At 50.7% G+C, this 19256-nt stretch overlaps 1 long non-coding RNA gene across 1 annotated transcript; it reads right to left on the minus strand.

Annotated features, from left to right (window-relative positions):
• Nucleotides 1-14683: 14683 nt before the first annotated feature.
• Nucleotides 14684-17077, minus strand: LOC148756007 (uncharacterized). The gene is made up of 3 exons (XR_016018329.1): nucleotides 16954-17077; nucleotides 16472-16522; nucleotides 14684-15169 (listed from the first exon to the last, which is right to left on the minus strand). It is a non-coding gene; the product is annotated as an uncharacterized LOC148756007 (long non-coding RNA).
• Nucleotides 17078-19256: the final 2179 nt, after the last annotated feature.

Genomic DNA, 19256 nt, shown 5'->3' on the forward strand with positions numbered 1-19256 from the left:
CCCCTATGTACCCCTTGGATTTGAATGCATCAAATTCAGACTCAAGAAAGAATGAGTCAGTTCCCAGGTAGGACCCAGGAGTCAGGACCTGTGTCTGCGACACCTTAGACAATGCCACAGCCGCGTATTGAGAATCTACACACACCAGGAACCGGGCATTAACATTTTACATTCGTTTGAGTTTCACGACAAATCTATGAGGCGAGTACTACCGTCGTCCAGCTTTTCAGATGAGAACACTAGGCTCATAAACCATTACAGATATATGATGTAGAAACATCAATTAGATAGCTATTAATGATAAAATTAAGGCTTATGAACCATTATAGATAGAGATGTAGAAAAACAGATTGGATAGACAGGAAGGAAGGGAGGGAGGGGGAAGGGAGGGAGGAGGGGGAGGGAGGGAAGAGGGAGCCAGAGGAATGGTGTGGAGCGCAGAAACCATTTCTTACATTTAGCATACAGATTCAAACAATGAACTGGGGTTTGTTCTTGCTTTCATTTTGTGTGCGTGTGTGTTTCTTTTTGTTTGTTTGCTGATTACTACGTTTCTTCTCCTAGAAAAAAAAATCACGGAAATCAATATTTCCTGGTAAAAGACTAAAGCCAGAACCCAGCCACCTTTCCTTCCTGCCACTGCAGACAGACGTGCAGGATGGTGGATCACAGTGTCAGAGAGATGGCTGGAGGGGAGAAGTGTGGCCTCCCACAGTCAATTAATGGCGATAATTACCCACTGTAAACAGTCTTGGATATAATTAAGGCTGGAGGCCCAGGGCTGGGGGTGCACCCTGTTGAGACTGGCATTATTAGAGGTGGGGGCTGGAATGTCAGCCCCCCCAGGAGACATCAAAGCCCCTCTCTACTCCTTGGGGTGGGCTGCAGCCTCCTCCCACCCTTCCCCTGTTCATTCTCAGAGCACAGAGCCCACCTGGTGAGGGAGCCACGTTCTGGCCGAGGGCCTGACTTAGCAGAGGGGACACGGTCTGTATCAGTGCTGACACCAGACACAAAGCACCCAGTGTCCTCCAGGCCTCTGAGAGCTGCATTCTGGAGACTGTTCCTCAAACGCCAGAAACTCAGTAGGTCTGAAAGTGAGCTTACCTGTTCCCTCTTCTCCCTCCCCTGAGCTGCTCCACCCACAGCTCCGACACCCACTTCAGGGCTCAAACCCCAAAGCTAGGCGTCCACCGTGAAGCCTCCCTCCTGTGTGTGACGTCCAATCCACCGTGCATTGGTGCACGTATTCCTAAATATTCACTGGTGACCTCCCATGACCAGGTTGCGTGTCATCAACAAGGACAGTCAGTTCTGCCTCTCAGATGTGCTCCATTTCCACCCCACCCGCCTGGAACAAGCCCCCGTCACCTGTCACCTGGACAGCTGCATCCAACTCCTCCCTGGGCTCCTGGCGTCCCCTGCGAGTCTCCAGGATGAGCTTAGAAAACCCAACTCTGGCCACACCCCTTTCTGCTTAAAGACTGGGTCTATAATATAATATAATATAATATAATATAATATAATATAATACCAGGTCTTATATATTAAACATATATATATTAAGCATTTTTGCTCCAAAAGATGCATTAGAGCTAATGGTCCGGCTAGGTCTTATTTTTGGGGAAACACGGTAAGAGCTTGCCATTGTCCTTTTGATGGGACAAATCCTTACCACCCACACGGTTGGGCCCCGGATACATCCAACTCACTTTGTTCCCCTCCTGTGCTCTGAGATTCAGCCACCATGGTCTTCTCTCTTCCTGCTCTGAGCCTTTACACAAGCTGTTCCCTCTGCCAGGAATGCGCGCGCGCGCTCTCTCTCTCTCTCTCTCTCTCCTCCCTTCACCCAGAAAATTCCAACCTGTCTTTTATGTCAATTTTAAACAGCCTTTTCTTCAAAGGAATCTCCTTTGATCCTCTGCTTGGGTCAAGCCCCCTAGTCCATGGTTTTATGATTCCATGATGTTGCCCTTTGATAGTTAAATATTGTTGTGATTATGTGTTAAATATCTTCCCCGCCTAACAATTGTCTGTAAGTTCCATAATAGCAGGGACTTGTCTGGCTTGTTTGTTGCTGTATCTCTGGCACCTGGAACAGTGCTTTGCACATAGTAGTGCTTTCTTGTATTGAACGAATGAGTGATAAGTAAATAAATGTATGAATGAATGGCTTTTCTTTCCCCCTGGGATCCATAGAGGAAACATGCTACATTTTCTACTTTCCATTTCGATGTGACCATGCTGATCATTCTATTTATTTTTGGTTTGATTCGTGTCATCTGTAATTTCTGTCCTTCAAGTTCCCAGGTGCCATGAGGTTTAGGGGATTAAACAGGGTTACCAATTATTTGACGTTCTTCCCATTGAGAGGTGGCGTCTATGTTGCTTCCTCTTGAATTTGGGCTGGGCTGTGACTGATTTGACCAACTAGGTCTGATGACAGAGATGCCCTGCCAGCTCCAGGCCTTACCTTTCAAAGGACTGTCAGCTTCTGCATCCCTGCTCATGGAGCCCCAGACTGCCATGGAAGGAGTCTGGCTACCCTGAGGCTACCATGCTGTGAGAAAGCCCAAGCTATCCATGTGGGGAGCCATGTACACAGAGCGAAGAAGAGTTGCCTGGCCAGCCCCCCACCGTTTAGGTCAGCCCAGCTGAGTTCCCAGACATGTGAGTCCCAGCTGTGCCTTGCCCACCCAACCCACAGAGGCCTGCTACATAATGCTGATAAGCTGATGCTTTAAGCCATGCTGTTTGGGATAGTTTGTTGTGCAGCATAGAGAACCAGAAGTTGTCAGCTTTGACAGAGAAGACAATACTTTCGGGTATTTAAGTAAGACACATATGCCCCCCGCGTCACATTTGGAAATCTCCCCACAAGTGAGCTTGCTCTTCTAAAGCACTCCTCTAAGGAACAAACAAACAAACAGATACACACCATATCTATGGGTTTCTGACTTGTGGGGCAGGAATGTTCTTTTGGTTTTGTGTTTTGGAGAGTCTCTCCATGTGGTCTTTTAGTTTCCAAAATAGACTCTCAGCTGGTTTTTATCATCCATGTGATGGCTGGCAAATTCTAATTCTTAATGTAAGACTTATATTTTAAAGAACCTCAGTCAAGAAAACTATGTTCAGAAGGAATGGAGTGTTCCAGAATATGTGTGTGTGTGTGTATTTGGGGGTGGAGGGCTGTGAGACCAGAAAACCTGCCATTTCTCTTCAGTACCTAATCCCAACCTGGAGCTCACGTTCCATGGGCGGATGCTTTCCATGGGTGAGCTCAGACGGGGATGGGTGTGGAGTTCTTTAATAACTGAAAGCATTGTCTTCTTTGCCAAAGCAGAGGACCCCTGTTCTGGTCATCGGTTGCTGTGCTGTATCTTTTGGCGGAACAGAAGTGGTTCTTCCTCTAGTGCTGGGTTGTGAGGGTCTGGTTTGCAGGCGGAAAAGCACTGGGGGCCCTCTGTCCACGCCTCCTTGCATGGAGATGCGTGCTGCATCGCAGGCGTGTGTACCAGCTGCACAAAGTCCCGGCATCTCGTAACTTGCCAGCAGCTTCCACACGGCTCCCACTGAAGACCTGGAGAATGTGTCTGGGCGGTGTCATGGGTGGGTGGGTCAGGGCCATATCAGGATCAGGCAGGTGTCACCTGGAGGGGGAGTAGGTCCAATCCCTGCGCTGTGGAATGCATGTTTCCTTCAGGGGCGGGGAGCCAGTTGCTGGGCTGCTGAAAACGACGCAGAGTGGAAAAGGGACTTTAGAGACAGGAGATGAGCGACTGAACCACAGAATAGGAGGGAACTGACTTCTCAGGAGAGAGCGGTGGGAGAGTGTGTGGCTGGGTCCCAGGGACTGAGCAGGCTAAGCCCACCTGAGGTGCAGAAAGAATGAAGAGAACTATTGTCAGGGTGGCCCAGGAGGGACCTGGGGGAGGAGGGCAGTGGTGGCCAAGCAAGCCCAGAAGGCTAGCCTGGCTGCTTACCCAGACACTTCAGTTTTGCGAATTGCTCTCCACTCAGCAGCCCCGGCCGTGTTCTCTAAACCTAATTTATCCGCGTCTTGCCTGCTCCGCTGCAAACACTGCAGTGGCTCCTCAGGGCTCCCAGGGGACAGAGTCTGCCTTCTCTCCACGGCTCTCACTCACTGTAAGCCATGCCGATCTGCTTCAGGCCCACGGCAGGCTGGGGCTTAGCCGACTCAGGCTTTCCCTGACCCCCGCTCTAGCAACATATGCTAAATGCAATTCTAAGAGTATTTGTGAATCTAAATATATGAGTGAGACAATAAGTCTTCGAGGTGAAAATGTAGGAAACGATCTTCACGCATTGGGATAGGCAAAGAATTCTTAAGCAGCATACAAAAAGTATTGACCGAAAAGGAAAAGAAAGTGAAATTAGACTACATTAAGATTAAGAACTACTCGTATCCACAAAAGAAACCAATAAGAGAGTAACAGGCAGGCCACAGGGTGACAGGACAAACAGTCACACTGCAGATATTCAACAAGGGACTTGTAAATGCAGAATATATAAAGAATCTCTGCAAATGTAAGAACAATACACAACCCACAGGAAGATGAGCACCCTACGAGAGAACCTTCCAGTGGCCAATGGACATATCAGAGGGGACTCATCTCATTAGTCATTAGGGAAATGCAAACTACAACCAGAAAGATTCCATACACACCTACCGGAATTCCTAAAATTTAAAATTGAGGCAACACCAAGCATGGGTTCAAATGTGGAACAAACACACACTGGTGTGAGTGTGAAATGGTTCAACTTGGGAAGACAGTCGGCGATGTCTAGCAAAACTGGACATATTTACACGTTAGGATCCAGCAGTTCCATCCTGGGCATAGACCCAACAGATACATATGCCCACAAAACACGTGCAGAAGAAAGTTCTGGCAGCTATGTTGGTAATAGCCCCAAACTATATACGGCATATTGCCTACAATGGAGTCCTGTTTACACCCACAACACAACAAATCTCGTAGACTCAAAGTCATGCAAAAGAAGCCAGACACGGAGGAGGCACATACAAGGTGACTCCGTCTACACACAGTTCAAGAAGGGACAATCCAGGGGACAGACATGGGGTAGGGACTGGGATGGGCCGTGGGGGCTGCTTGCTGTTTTTTCTTCACGTGGAGGGTGAGCTCCAAGAGCTGGACGCTTATGGTCTGTGCATTTCCCCGAATGTGAATTATGCTTCTGTTAAAATTTCCCTAAAAAATAAGTAAAAGGATATAAAGCAGGTCCATTCCTTAGCCACTCACTCTCCTGAGAACCCATTTTATTTTCCTTATTGTACCTACGAGAGGGAGTCACACACACACTTTGGGGCCCAATTTTATGAGTCTAACGTGTGCGTCTGTCACTTACATGCTGTGCGACTTTAGGCAAGTTACTTAACGTATTGGTGCCTCGGTTTCCTTATCTGTGAGATGAAAGTGATGGTCAGGATGGATGGCATTTCCTCTGGGGTTGCCGCAAGGGCCGACTGAGTCAATATCTGCAGAGAGAACTTAGATCCCACCTCATGCACAGATTTCCAATGTCATCACAACACTTCCCACTTTCTGAGATTATCTCCTTAATGCAATGTCCATGCCGGCTGAAATGTAAGCATTGAGGAAGCAGGGGTCTTGTCAGTCTTCTAGTACACTGCTTGGCCCCTGGAGGTATTTAATATTCATCAAATGACTCAGCGGGGAGTCAAGGGGCCCTCGGGGCAGAGCTGCCTGAGAACAGGAGAGAAAGGAGGCATTTCTGGTACCAGGGCCAAAACTGACGGAAGGTCAGTGTGGTCTTAGGTGAAAGTGGGGCCATCTGGGTTCTTCTCACGTGTCCAGTGCTCAGAAGGGCCTGCTACTCAAAGCACCTTGGGAAAGAAGCAGAAAGAAAGGGAGAAAAGCAACAACTGGATATGGGGAACCTTCTCCCACTTACTAGGTCCCAGCTTCCCTGGGAAAATGAAACCAGGGTCTCTCCTGCCAGGATGGCCATGGCATTTTTTAAAGTTACGCCAGGGCCAGTAAAGATGGGGGACAACGTACCCTGGAGGCAACGAACCAGATTACTAAGTGTCCCCCTCCACCCGCTTCAAATCTTTACTGCTGAGACCCCGGCTTGCGGAGCATGGCAGCAGGAGTGCCCCTTGGACCCCAACCCTGCAGGCGAGCGGCAGGGGCACAGGAGGCTGGGCGCTGACTTACACGCCGGAGGCAATCCGGACGGTGCACACGTGCCCCCACCTTCCCACTGAGCTCCGTTTGACAGGATGTAACAAAAAATCTCTTAATCTTTGTCACTTGGGTAGGCGGAAAGGCCAAAAGTCTCCATGTTTTAAAGGGAAATTTTAATTAGTATGTAAATTCGACTGGCGGCATTAAAATGTCATTTGCTAAGTAAATGTTGCTGCACTCGGAGTTCAGGTATTTATTTGAACCTGTCCTGCCAAGGTGCCTTTGTGGCTTCCCTGAGTGTGTAATACCAGCATTTCAAAAACAAGATGAAATTCTCCCTGTGCTGCAAAGCACCGGCTTACAGCTTTGCCGCCACCAGCGATGTGACTGGAATATTTTAAAGTACCAGCCGCCGGCTCCAGCAGCCACACACGTATCTCCTCCTTCCTGCCTGTCTGAGACGGCCTCTGGGGGCTGCGAAGGAGACCCTTGCATCTCTGAATCTGGAGCCCCAGCATCTGGCTAGGGACCTCTGGGGTGACGGCCAGCTAACTGCAAAGGGGTGGAGGTGATGAGGGGCTGACGTCTGAGTGATTAAGTCACATCGCAGTCTCACAGAAAACCCATGTGGAACCACCCGCACAGGAAGGGGCGGAAGAAGACCACAGAGGGTCTCTTTGTCCTTAATTCCAAGATAAATGATGATTTAATGCTAGGGACCCAAAGAGCAGCAGATGACTATCCAGACTTGCAATGCACTGGCATGTCCCCTAAGAATGATGGAAGCATCCCTGACTGTTAATTAAACTTCACTCACCATCCCCGTGTGTGTGCACATGCATGTGTGTGCACGTGTGTGTGTGGGCACGTGTGTGGGCACGTGTGTGTGCCCATCAGCAGCGCCAGGCTGCCTGCCTCCCACAGTGGGGGACCAGTCAGCTCCCAGCTCTGTCTAGACAGCAAGTGTGCCAGCCACTGCCAGGCCTTTGTTGGCTGTGTGTGTGTACACGTGTACTCGTATGTGTGCATGGCTGGGTATGCACATGTGTGGGAGACATTTTCTAGACCGTGGGAAAGGCTGGGACAGGAGTGCCCCCAAGCGAGTTGGGTTTCATGCTGGCCCTGCCGCGCACCGGTGGTGACACCTCGATGGCCCAAACCACTACTCGCAGTCCTGCTCCCTGACTCCCACCTTCTCCAAGTCAGAAAGTGGCACCACAGGCGTCCTCAGGGGCTTTCCTTGGGGCACTGTCTGTCATGGAGGAGCAGAGAGGAGGCGAGGAAGGAGGAGGGTGCGGACCAGCAGACATGGGTGTACAGTCTACACTCAGACGCCCTCCAGCCCGCTGAGAAGGTCTACGTCCCAGCCTGCCAGAGCACTCACTGTCGCTGTAAAAGCACCCTGCCTTTGGCTGCTAAATATTTATATGGTGAACCCCAAATGGAATCCCAATAAAGTGGCACCTCCCGCTGCCCCCAGCCCCATTATGTTCCACCACCTGTCCCAGAGGGCGAAGTCTGAGTTAGACGCACAGGCTCTCAAAGGGCTCTCTTCATTTTCTTGTCTGAGTATTCACTAAAAAACATTGGCTGAGGCCCTACTATGTGCAGGCCCCAAGCTCAGCAGTGAAATAGGTGGACCATGCTGACTTGGAACGCACAGTTTGGTAGGGGAGAGAAGTTGCGGGAGAACTCGGGAAAGGAGGAACCGTGAGCCCGTGCGATGGTTGGGGGGCCCTTATGGGTCAGAGGACAAGCAGTGTCCTGAAGGAACAGACTCAAAGAGCAGAGTCACACAGCGAGGAACAATGGGACAGGAGCAGGGAGACAGGGCGATGTAGAGGTCATCGGGGAAGGAAGCCCACAAGTGAAGAGAAAGTTAGACCCCGGGCTTATTTCCTTCCTCTCTGCCTCCTCCCCAACCCCTTCTTGGTTAGGCTGTCACTACATGGAGTGAACGAATGGACACATGAATGAATGCATGAGGTCCAGGGATAACCGCTCTTCATGAGTGTGGGTTGTGGTCCAGCCCTGACTTGCTAGGTGAGCTGGGGGCTTGTCCACCATCTCTACACCTCGGTTTCGCCTGTAGAACCTCAAGTTCTTACTTTGTTTAGGTCAATTGCCTCCTTTACATGGTCCTTTTCTTGTGACCGGCCCCACTGCACCTTAGCCATGTTGCTGGAAAGGGCTACTCTGAATGGGGGTCTGCCTTCCAGGCTGTTCGGATCCTGAATCTAATTTTTCTGTCGAGTTCTAGGCACGACATGTTTTCTAGGCAGCCCAGAGAGAGATATAAAGTATTCATGACTATCAATTCATCAGCCGACAGAAATAAAATGCCTCTCAGGAATGCATTTCAAATCTTCATCCTGTGAGCCCAGGGCCACGTATTTCTGTTGTTTACAGACTCGTGTTGCTGCCCAGCGCTTGAGTATTGGATGGGCATGTTGGGTGCACTTCTGCAGCCACGAGGGCCCCGCGGAGATGTGTGGGGTCCACGTGTGGGCACCTACTGTGTGCCTGGTTTGTTCCAGACTTGACCTCATTCATGCTAGTGATGTGGGACCCTGCAAAGTTAGTGCTTTCTGAATGCTAAATCTGGTGGTTAGAATTAAAAGATATCAGCTCATGTCTGCCAGACCCCAGAGCTCTTTATGCCACCTAAGTCGCTCCCAAGGCGCCTTTAATTGTTTTTTCTGGGCTCTTCAAGACTCGGTTTCCCCCATCTCCTTACTGGGCACGAATAGCTTACCTGACTTTTACTGTAGGGAGAAGCATTTTCTCGCTATCGTAAGTTGGTACATATGGTCAGGACAAATCTTTTTTGCCTGGTATGTGAGAAGTTTTGCAGAGGGATCTAAATGGAATCATCTTTCATGAATTGCCTATATTGAAAAGAATTAAAGCTCAAAAAATAAAACCACCCAGATCTTTTCGGTTGTTTCAGGGATGCCACTGACCTGTGAGTTCTTGTTGGAAGCAAGCAATGCTCTCCCTGCAGACACGTGGAGGTTGTGTTGTTCTGTTTGGCGTCGTTTTCTGAAAGTCTAACTTTGTGAGCTGAGTTTCACTGGGAGCCCCACAGCAGTTTGAAAAGGGTGCTGGGGTGGCATTGTCACTACTCCAGAACCAGGGATTGAGCCTAGAAATTCCAGGGTTTGGGTGAGCTCAGGGTCTCCCTATGGAAGAGAAAGGGGTGTGCTCTCTCTGAAGGCTGGGGGAGAGGTAGGGGTGCTACAGTGTCCAGGCAGAAGATGAATGAGACCATGTAATGTGTCGTCCACTCCAAGCCGCTATGGGGAGCGAAACACAGCCGGGGTGGGGGGGAGGCACTTCTAACAGTTATGCCAGGACAGCAGCCTTGAACCGCCTGCCCTGGGCAAAACAGGCTGTGGCCCCTGACTGAGACACCTGTGGTGAATGGCCCCCAGTGGACCCTGGGACCCAGGAATTGGCTCTCTGGCTGTTATAAGGGATCCTTTCCCTTCGACCCTGTGGAGATAAAGAACAGCATTCTGTGGGACTTTTTGTAACTAAAATAAAGGCTCATTTTGTGTCCTGTGCTGTCATTCTTAAATAATAGACACGACTTCGAAAGTTTTGTAGTGATTGCTTGTCACCACACCAGACACGTAACACGCATTCCTTCACTGACCAGTCCCAGCAACCGCAGGAAGTAGGTGCTGCCTGGATCCCCATTTCACAGATGAGGAAACTGAGGATCCGAGCAGCTGTCTTATGACCAAGGTCACATATCTCAGAAGGGTTAGAGCCTGTATTTGAAGCCACGTCTCTGTGACCCCAGGATTTCTGCTCTGTCCTTCCTGCATCAGAGAAGCTATTTCCATCCAAGTGTCCAAGGCTGATGATAACAAGTCTTTTTCTAGGTTTCTTACCTGGATCCATGACACATAAAAGCTCGTCAGCATCAATTCCTTCCATGCTCTGCTTTCCAGGGCCCCAGTGCTGACGATGTCGAGAGCTTTCCATCTCACCTCGTTCTCACGCCAGCACTGGGCGGCATCCTGTTAAACTCATTTCCCCGAGGAGCTAACTTGGGCTCAGAGAGGTTGAATAAGTTGCCTCAGGACACATAGCCAGCAAGTGGCAGTGCCAGACTCAAAGCAAAGCCACCTGAGCGTAGCCACAGACTCTTCGTTCCCCCACCGTCATTCCCAATACACAGAGGTTCAACAGGGGAAGAATTTGGGAGTCAGTGAATAATGTGGGTATTTAGAACTTTCAGCAGAATTTCAACAGGTGCCCTGGACAGAATGCTGGCCATTTTCCGCCCCAAAGGGATGCTGGTAAGTTGGTGACATAGCCCAGGCAAAAGTTTGCTCAAGGGAACAAGGGGTTAAGGAGAAATAAATGGGTGATTTATCATTTTCCCCCACCCCCATCCTTTTGGCCACCGTAGAGGACCAGCGTCTTGCCCAACACGTGTTATACATGCACACATATCAATAGGGTGTCTGTGACAGCACAAGGTAATTGCACGTTCCTTGAACTCTAATAACGTCCTTGTGTTGCTGCTTGAATGCTGGATTGGCAAATGTGAGAGGGTTGGCTGGGAGTCTCAACATGGCCTTAAGCTTCCAGGAACTTCCTTCATATAATAACGCAGAGAGCCAGGGGGAAACTGCCAGATAAATTAGGAAGAGCTGCCTGATGGAGCCTTTTCAGACCCCTTTGAGAGGAGAAAATGTGCTCCCTTCTAAGAAGGTTAGCTGTCCAGGTACCAGCTGAATTGCCTCATTACTCTAAAGGGCTTCATGAAAAGGCTCACGCTCAGGGAGCTGGGACTGCCAACTCTTTGAACAGGAGACACTGGCCACATTCAAGCCAATTTCACCTTGAAGGGCAGGATGCTCAAAGCCCGGCCGCCTCGCTGGGTTTAAGAGCAGACTATTACCAGAAAGGAATGAGGCAGCTCTTTCAGCCTAAGGCCAGAGGTGATTTTTTTTCTCCTTTGGATTTTTAGACAGTGAAATAAAATTGAGCCTTTACTGATGAAGCCTCCTCATTCCTGTAAGAGCTCCAGACCTTGTTTGCCCTGGAAACAGTCGAGGGAGAAAGCATGGGGGAGGTAACACATCTTATAGGTGGAGGGAGCGAGCACAGAGAGGGCAAGTGGCTTAGCCTGAGTCACAGAGCCAGTCGGTCTCCAGGTGATAGGAGTCCAGTCCTTGTTTCCAGAACATTCCGGAACATACATTTTTCCACTAGAGTGTCTTTCCCAGCCTTGACACTATTAACATTTGAGCTGGATCAGTCCTCGTTGCATCCCGCAGTGCAACGGTGGCCACCTTGACACAGTGGCCTTTCACTATCCCGGGCTTCCTGCTAAGTTCCGTGTGCTCTCCTTAGAAACCCAAACCCCATAGGGAGGGGCTCACCACTCCCCAGAGGAGGGCCCTGCCCACCCTCGCCCCTCCATTCTGCTCTGTCCCACAGCACAGCTGTGACTCCTGGCGAGGTCTCCTTGGCGGTCCCTGGTAGCCTCACCTACGGCCTCACCTGTGCCGCGTGAGAACCGGTGCATCAACTACCAGCCCCTCATCCTCAGGGACACCTCAGGGGTCCCCAGTGGCATCGAGCCCAGGTGCCCACAGCAGTGGCCTCTCCCCAGTGTCCTTTTTTCCCCTCCTCAGTCCCCACTCCCACTGATGCCTCCCGGGATGGACCCCAAATGAACTGCTTCCCCTGCCTAAGTCAGGGTCTGCTGGGGGAGCCCAGACGAAGACAGCGCCAACCACAGGGCTCTAACCCCAACTGCCACCGGCGCCCACACATGTCCCGCACACGCTGCCTGTTCCTATTTCTATCCCAACAGGGGCAAGGCCTCCGGTCTCCGCTGCCTCGAACAGAAGACCATCCAGGCTGCCTAGTGTTCAAAGAATGCTTATAGGAAGAATGAGTGAATGAATGAATGAATGAATGAATGAATGAATGAATGAAGGCAATGCCAGACCATGGATGAGCAGGGGATCGGGGGCTTGGAAGGCAAGCCCTGAATTTCCCCACATTCCCAAGCTTCCGACCCGTTGGCATTAAGTGTCCATAGGAGTCTGTCCTGGGCACTGAGCACCTAGTCGTCATGCCAGCTGGAAGCTGACAACTGCAGGGCAGGAGACATTGGCAAAGACTCAGGGTGGCTCCTTCTCTGTCCCCCTGTCGTGAAGGAGGCCCCTGGCTATGAGCTAGACACTCACACTTGGCAGTGTTCCAAGAGAGGAGAGTGAGGGAAAGAGAAAGCCAGCCCCGTTGGACAGCCCAGGAGTTATGGAAATGCATTTCAAGTAGCTATGCTAGCAGCTGCCAGCAGATTACTTTTTCTAGGCAGACTGGATGGCTTTAATAAAAAATGAGAACGTCTCCATCTGCTCTTTAGAGATAAGACTCCGGTTCCCCAAGTCAGTGAGCGACAGAGGCCCAAGGGGCTCGGGGAGATTGGTGAGAGCGAGTCAGGCTGGTGACAGGACCGATTAGCTGGGACCCGGCAGTTCCAGGCTGATTTGGGGCCTCCCAGCCGGGGATGGGGAGCAGAGGCCAAGGGTGGGACTCCAGTAATTAAGAGATCACTTAAGTTCTGTGATTGGCCCCTCTGCCCTCTCTGGGGCCACACGCCAGTCTCTGTCTCCTCTCTAGTTGTCAGGTGGAAAAGGACAAGTCTCCAAGGGCCGGGTAACCGCTGGATCACGACTGGGTCCCTGAGCCTGACTAGGAAAGCGGCCTGGTTGACAGACACCTCGGCCTAAAGCAGGTCCCACTTCACTCGCGCAAGTTTCACCACCGAGAATGGGTGCCGTGTGCACCCCAAAAGACATGGCTGGAGGAAAATCCCCAGATGCCTCAAATCACGGCAGCTGTTCTAGATCTGTTACTGGAGAAGGAGTCGGGGCAAATGCAGGTTCGTGGGCCCTGGCGCTGGTACATTTGGGGGCCTTTGCTGAGAAATTGAGTACAAAATTAGGAGTACAAAATTGTTAGTGCCTTTCTCAGGACCCTAGAAGGGGCCGTGCTGGTGGGAGGCCCTGGGATTCCAGCTGCGTGGGTTTCACAGTGAGTGTGCGTGTGTGTGTGAGAGAGAGAGAGAGAGAGAGAGAGAGAGAGAGAGAGAGAGAGAGATTGGGGGAGAATGTGTGTGTACAGCTAGTGTCTTTTCATCTGAGCCTTCTTTGTTTTGGAGTCCCAGATACAATATGAAATAAGTAAGATTTATTAATGTGTGACCGCCTGCCTCTTGACCCAGCTCCTGCTCTCGGTGCCCCGACCAAACTACTCTTTGCCAACCACGTCCTAGAATTTTGTGATTCAGGATCAGAAGGAGATAGGACTAGAAAGGCAGGATGGAGGAGGGGAGGACCTGCCTGGAGATGCCAAGTTTGTCTACATGAAAATCAGAGATTTGCTAGGAGGAAGTGAGAGCAAATCAGAACAGGCAGTAAGTGAGAAGGTAGGCCCTCCAGAACAGATGTGGTCTTGACAAGCCACATGGCTGGTCACGAATTGGATCCTCAGAGGTTCTTGGAGAGACGCAAGTAACCTTCCAAATGCCTTTTTATTGACACTGATACCACATAGGATGTGGATTTTAGTGGGTCACTCTCCAATCCAAGGGGGAATTCTCCCACCCGTGTGTGTGTGTGCACATGTGTGTGTGTGAGTGTGGAAAGTGAGGTACTGGGCCTTATAGCTTCATATGTCACAAAGCACCACCAAATGTTTCCCCTTTTATGGTGTTAAGTGACGTCATTCGAGCTTGCAAGGAAGGGGAAAAGATTACGGTGTGCTCTTTCAGAAGCGTTCTAGAACAATGTCCAAGACGCCTGAGTCAAAGTGATCTGATTTTCTGAGGTACCTTCATGTGGCTCAGCATTTACTACTGACTAGAACCAAGACTCTATAAAGTGAAATGCTGGCTTGTAGAAGATTGGTAAGTTACAAACGATTGTCCAGAAAAGATGGAAATGACTAACGGTCAATAGAAAAGATCCCCTCAGAGTTGACAACATTTCTTCTGTCCTGTAGCACACAGGACACTAACCAGTTTTGCACCAAACATTTTATCAGTCTCTCATACCTCCTTTTGAACCAACTTTGTCACCTGCTAGTTTCCTCATTAATGAATAAAGTCATTGTGACGCATGTTCAGTGTGTGCCTACATGAGAGTGATGCTTTTAACGTTTTTGAATATTATACTTTGACATTAGTTCAGTCCCCATTCTCTAGACCCTGCGACCACAGACTTATTTTATACCCCTAAGTTATTTCAAATGAGAAGCCCAGATGGAAGGCATGTGACTATCGTCCCGTAAACGTCTTTTAACTCTATCTCCTTGTTAAGCCCTGATCTTTTACTTTTCAGAACCCAACTGTGGTTTCAGATGGAACCTAAGTAACTTCTGTGTTTTATAACACTCTGTCTCTGCTAGTCAAAGATCACAACTGAACAATCAAAACAAAACAAAATGTAATCCCAGTGTTCACTTGCATTTTCAAAGGAAATCAAGGGACCCGAATCGCACCCCACAAGACACTTCTGAAAAATGTCCCTTGCTCCCTCCCCAGCGTTGCCTCAGCTTCCACTCACTGCTCTAATTCTCCTGAACACACTCCTCAAAGGCTTATGTTAGAAATGCTTTTGATTGCAAGCAACAGAAAACCCAATCGACGTTGGTTTCAATCATAAGAATACCTATTGTTCATTTAACCGGGTGCCCAGCTATGTGGGATCACAGGGCAGGTTCAGAACGATATCCAGGATATCCAGGTCCATTCTTATGCCCAGCGAAGCTTTGTCTTAATTCTTGTTGCCTCCAAACATCACGCCCGTCTATGCAGCATCGCCAGCAGGGAGAATGGGGTAGGGACCAAAGACCTGCCCCAAAGAGCCAGTCTTTTTCAGCCAGGAAAAAAATCCTTCCCAGATGTAATCCAGCAGATTGTTCTTTCTTCTCACCATCTGAAACTGGATCACATAGCCACACCTGGTTACAGGGATGTTTGGAAAGCAAACATTTGACAAAGTAGAAAAGAATAATCACGGCTGGCTTGGACCACTGACCCCTCATTCCCTGGGGCTGGGACATCATAAGCCCATTCACGTGGGTTTCTGTTAACACGTAGGCAGGAGCGGAAACGACTCACTGACAGTCACATCCAAGGACAATGTCTTGCATGGCCCGTCTTTTCAGGAAGACCTGCCTGCCTTGTCACTCAGCTGGCCCACCTGCTCAGCCTCCGTGGCCTTGCAGCAGCCCAGCTCAGCTCTGTGGCCCCAGAAAGGCCTTAGCAATTCAAATATCAGGGGAGGGACCTCCCCAGATGTGTCCCCTATGGTCACTCAGGGTGGAGCAGGTGTCTACAGCATACAGCAGCCATCATACTTGGAGCCCTCATCTGCACCCAACCTCAGGCCAAACACCCACACATTGATCTATTTCTCACAGCAGATTCATGAAGTAGGTACTATTTACTGTTTTCTGTTTTACGAATGAGGGATAAAGAAAGTCAGAGGAGTGGTGACATGCCCACGGGTAGCTAGGAAGCAAATGGCTGAGTCGAGATTTGGCCCAGGTCTTTATGACTTCAAAACCGGTTGTTTGGTTTAAACCCGGAATACCTGGTTCTTCCTCTTAGCAAGAGGCAGGTATGGAGAGAAAGTGGACTGCGGGGGCTTTGACAAGATGCTGGGGCTTTGACAAGATGCTGGGGCTACTGGTGATGCACTGGGCTGCGATGCCAAGCCCTTTCCAGCATCTTGCCCCACAGCGTCTGGAGGCTTTCCTCTCACCTCTGGGTCCCCAGCTCCTCATTTCCTGCCTCCCTCATAGGCTCTCGCTCACACCTACTACCCTCCGAAGGCCCTGGACTCTGTTCCCTCACCATCTAACTCAGAGGGTTCCACGGCATTCCACCAGCCTGGCCACCAGACGTGGGACTGGTCCTGGGAGTTGCTCTCGCCTTCCAGGACCAGCAGTGGGGGAGGGTGTGGGACTTTCAACATTAGGAGGGAAAAGAAACTGTCAGAATCTATGTCTTGGGCCTGTTTGGACTGAGTCCCAATGGCCTTTGATGGGACTATATTGTGGGAGATGCCATCACCGTCAGGACAGGCAAGGGCGATGGGGTCCTCGGAAGGAGGCGGTGTGCCCACGACGAGCACCAACTTTGAAGGAGCAGCTTCGCATCCCTGTCCCACCCTGTCCCACCGCTCGCTGACTGTGTCACCATGGGCACACATTTCACCTCCCTGAGCGCATGCCTTCACCTGTAAAACAGGAGTGATCACAGCCGGTCCCCTCTTTGAGAAGCTGCAAACCTGAAAGAACCAATAATGAAAAGCCCTTCACCGTGCCGGCCTGGCAACGCAGGCATTCATCACCATGACTCGTGCACCTAACATACTTCCTTGTGGTTAATTGTAGGTTAGATAAACCCTGCAATCATTTACCTGAAGCTTCCCCCACAGCCTGCCCTACTTCCTCTCTCCTCTGTGCCCGAAATCCGCTTTCAGCCGCTCTTGTGGCTGGTGGTACTTATGTCTCCTGGGAGGATGTACTAGACTTGGTGAGCAAAATAAACCCAGACACCAGAACCCTCCAGAATCCCAGCCCCTCTGCTCGCTTGGGGTGGACCCTTGGGCAAAGTGCGACTTCTCTCCACCTCAGTTGTCTTTTCCCGTAAGAGGGTAAAATGTCTGGGGCGAAGGTGGGGAATAAGATGCGGTGACACCTGGGAGCCACCTGGTACCTGGCACCTCACTGGGGCCCGGCGGACGTCCATCCTCTCCCTTCTCAAGCCCCTTCTCCCCCAGTCACACCTTGGATGGGACCAGGGTCCCAGGGCCACAGCACCTGCTCTATAAGAAATGGTTGAAGGACTGAAACAAAACCCAGACAAACAGCATCCAGTCACGTAGTGGGCCTGAGAGAAGAGACTGGGGTGCTTAGTCTTCAATAAGCAGGGGAAGGAGGAAGGGCTGTGGCATTTAGGCAGTTGTTTCCCGAAGTTGTTCGCTCACCAGGAAGCAGTTGCTCACTCCTTGTTCCCCGCCCCCACTCCGGCTTTGCCTCGGGACCCAGATTTAGAGAAGGCTGCAGAAGAGGGGGTCTTGTCTTCTGCCACCCACCCGAGGGGCTGGCTCATGTCCTGGCGTGCGTTGAGCAGGCAGATTTGTCTGCTTAAAAAATTAAAAACTCCATGTTGACCTCTACATATTTTCCCCACTTGTGCCATTCAGAGATTTGTAAAGGACCTTGAATTAAACCCGCTGCATTAAGGGCTCTGGGAGGAAGGCAGGAGGGAGCGGTAGAGTCCCCCACTGTCCTCCAAGCCTGTCTGCCCTGAAATCACCGCATTAATCACCTGCCCGCCAGCCCAGGGACCCCCACCACCCTCCGCCACCCTGAGCCCTCCTGGCATGTATTCTGTCCCCTCCACCCCACCTCACCCTGCCCCTTACACGAGATGGTGCACAATGAAAACTTGCTGAATGACGATGTTTTTGCACAGGACATTTTTATGCAGGTGTGACCATGCTGCAGAGAAATTCTCAGAAGTAGGCATGGTCATTGGTCGTCCTGCCACGTGGGTCCCAGGAGCTGGGCTGCCCACGTGTGCCAACAGGTGCCTTAGTGAAACTGAAATTAACTGCAATCTTCACACTGGCCACATTTCAGGCCAGTGGCTATTGTATGGGACAGAACAGACATAAAGGGCTTTACCATCACCTAGAAAGTTCTGTCGAACAGCACTGGACCTGAGGAAGCTCTCGTTTGGTTTTGTTTGAATTCTAGATTTTTTTTTTTAATTCAAGATTTTTTGGGTGATATTTGATAACAAAAGCAACAACGGTGTGTCATGAACCCCTTCGAAAATACGGACGATGACAAAAGTGAGCAGAGAGGGACTCGGGTGTGGCTGTCGGCTCAGCCATGTACTGAATCACTGAGTTTCCTCAGATGGGGAGCACGAGGGCAGACATGGCCTCTGTTCCCCGGCCACTGCATGTCACTGAGGAGGCAGAGAAAATAAAGAAGAAAAGAAAAGGGACCCCATTTGAAACCCCTTTCCCCACCAGGTGAGGCACTTTGCAAAGGGTTTGACATCCTGGGGTGAAGGGAGGTTTGCTGGTCAAGGTCCAGACAGGAGATGGGAGCCCAGATAACCCGACAGAAGCACAGAATGCCAGGAACGCCTCACAAAGGTGTTGGAAGAGCTGAAAAGCCAAACCCAAGGGCATGGGGGCTACACAGAGGTGAGCGAGGGCAGGCGAGCACCCACACACACAGCCAGGCTGTGGGGTGAAGGGGGGAGGCTGTGTCATTGAGCCTCCAAAGCTGGGCCCATCCTGAGGGAAGCACAAAAGAGTCTTCCCGGGGGAGCTGGCCACAGAGGAGCCTCGTCTTCTGCCTGAGGTGCCACCTGAAAGAGGGGAGGCTCCCCTGGGTCTCCCACCCCCGCTTCCTCCCACCAGTTTCCCTCTGGGCCGCTCATTGGCCCGACAAAGATGGCAGTCAGCGGGCAGGAGAGCCTGGGAAATGCAGTCGTTAGGGAAGGAGTGAGGGCGGATGAGGGAGCAGTTACTGATGTCCTAAAGACTGAAGGGCGTCCCCCCAAATTCATATGTTGAAACTCTATTCCTAGTGTGACCATATTTAGAGGTAATTAAGGTTAAATGAAGTTATAAGAGTGGGATCCTATTCCAGGCGGACTGGTGACCTTATAAGAAGAGGAAAAGAGAGACCTCTCTCTTCCATCATCTCTTCCATTGACAAGCCAAGAAGAGGGCTCTCACCAGCACCCCAGCATGCGGCACTCGCTGGTCTTAGACATCCAGCCTCCAGGACGGGGGGAAAATAAATTTCTGTTATTTAAGCCGCCCAGCCTATGGTCTTGTGTTACGGCAGCCCAAGCTCACAAAGACATTCTACAATTCTGGAAATGCATCTCCACAAACTGGCTGTGCTAGGCAGAGTCGTGGTCCCCCAAACGTCCATACCCTCATCCCTGGAACCTGAGAGTAGGTCACAGGACGTGGCACAAGGGCCTTT

This window comes from Rhinolophus sinicus, chromosome 13 (assembly GCF_057876585.1).
Source record: "Rhinolophus sinicus isolate RSI-liver-muscle chromosome 13, RSI-T2T, whole genome shotgun sequence".
In the NCBI taxonomy this organism is placed as follows: domain Eukaryota; kingdom Metazoa; phylum Chordata; class Mammalia; order Chiroptera; family Rhinolophidae; genus Rhinolophus; species Rhinolophus sinicus.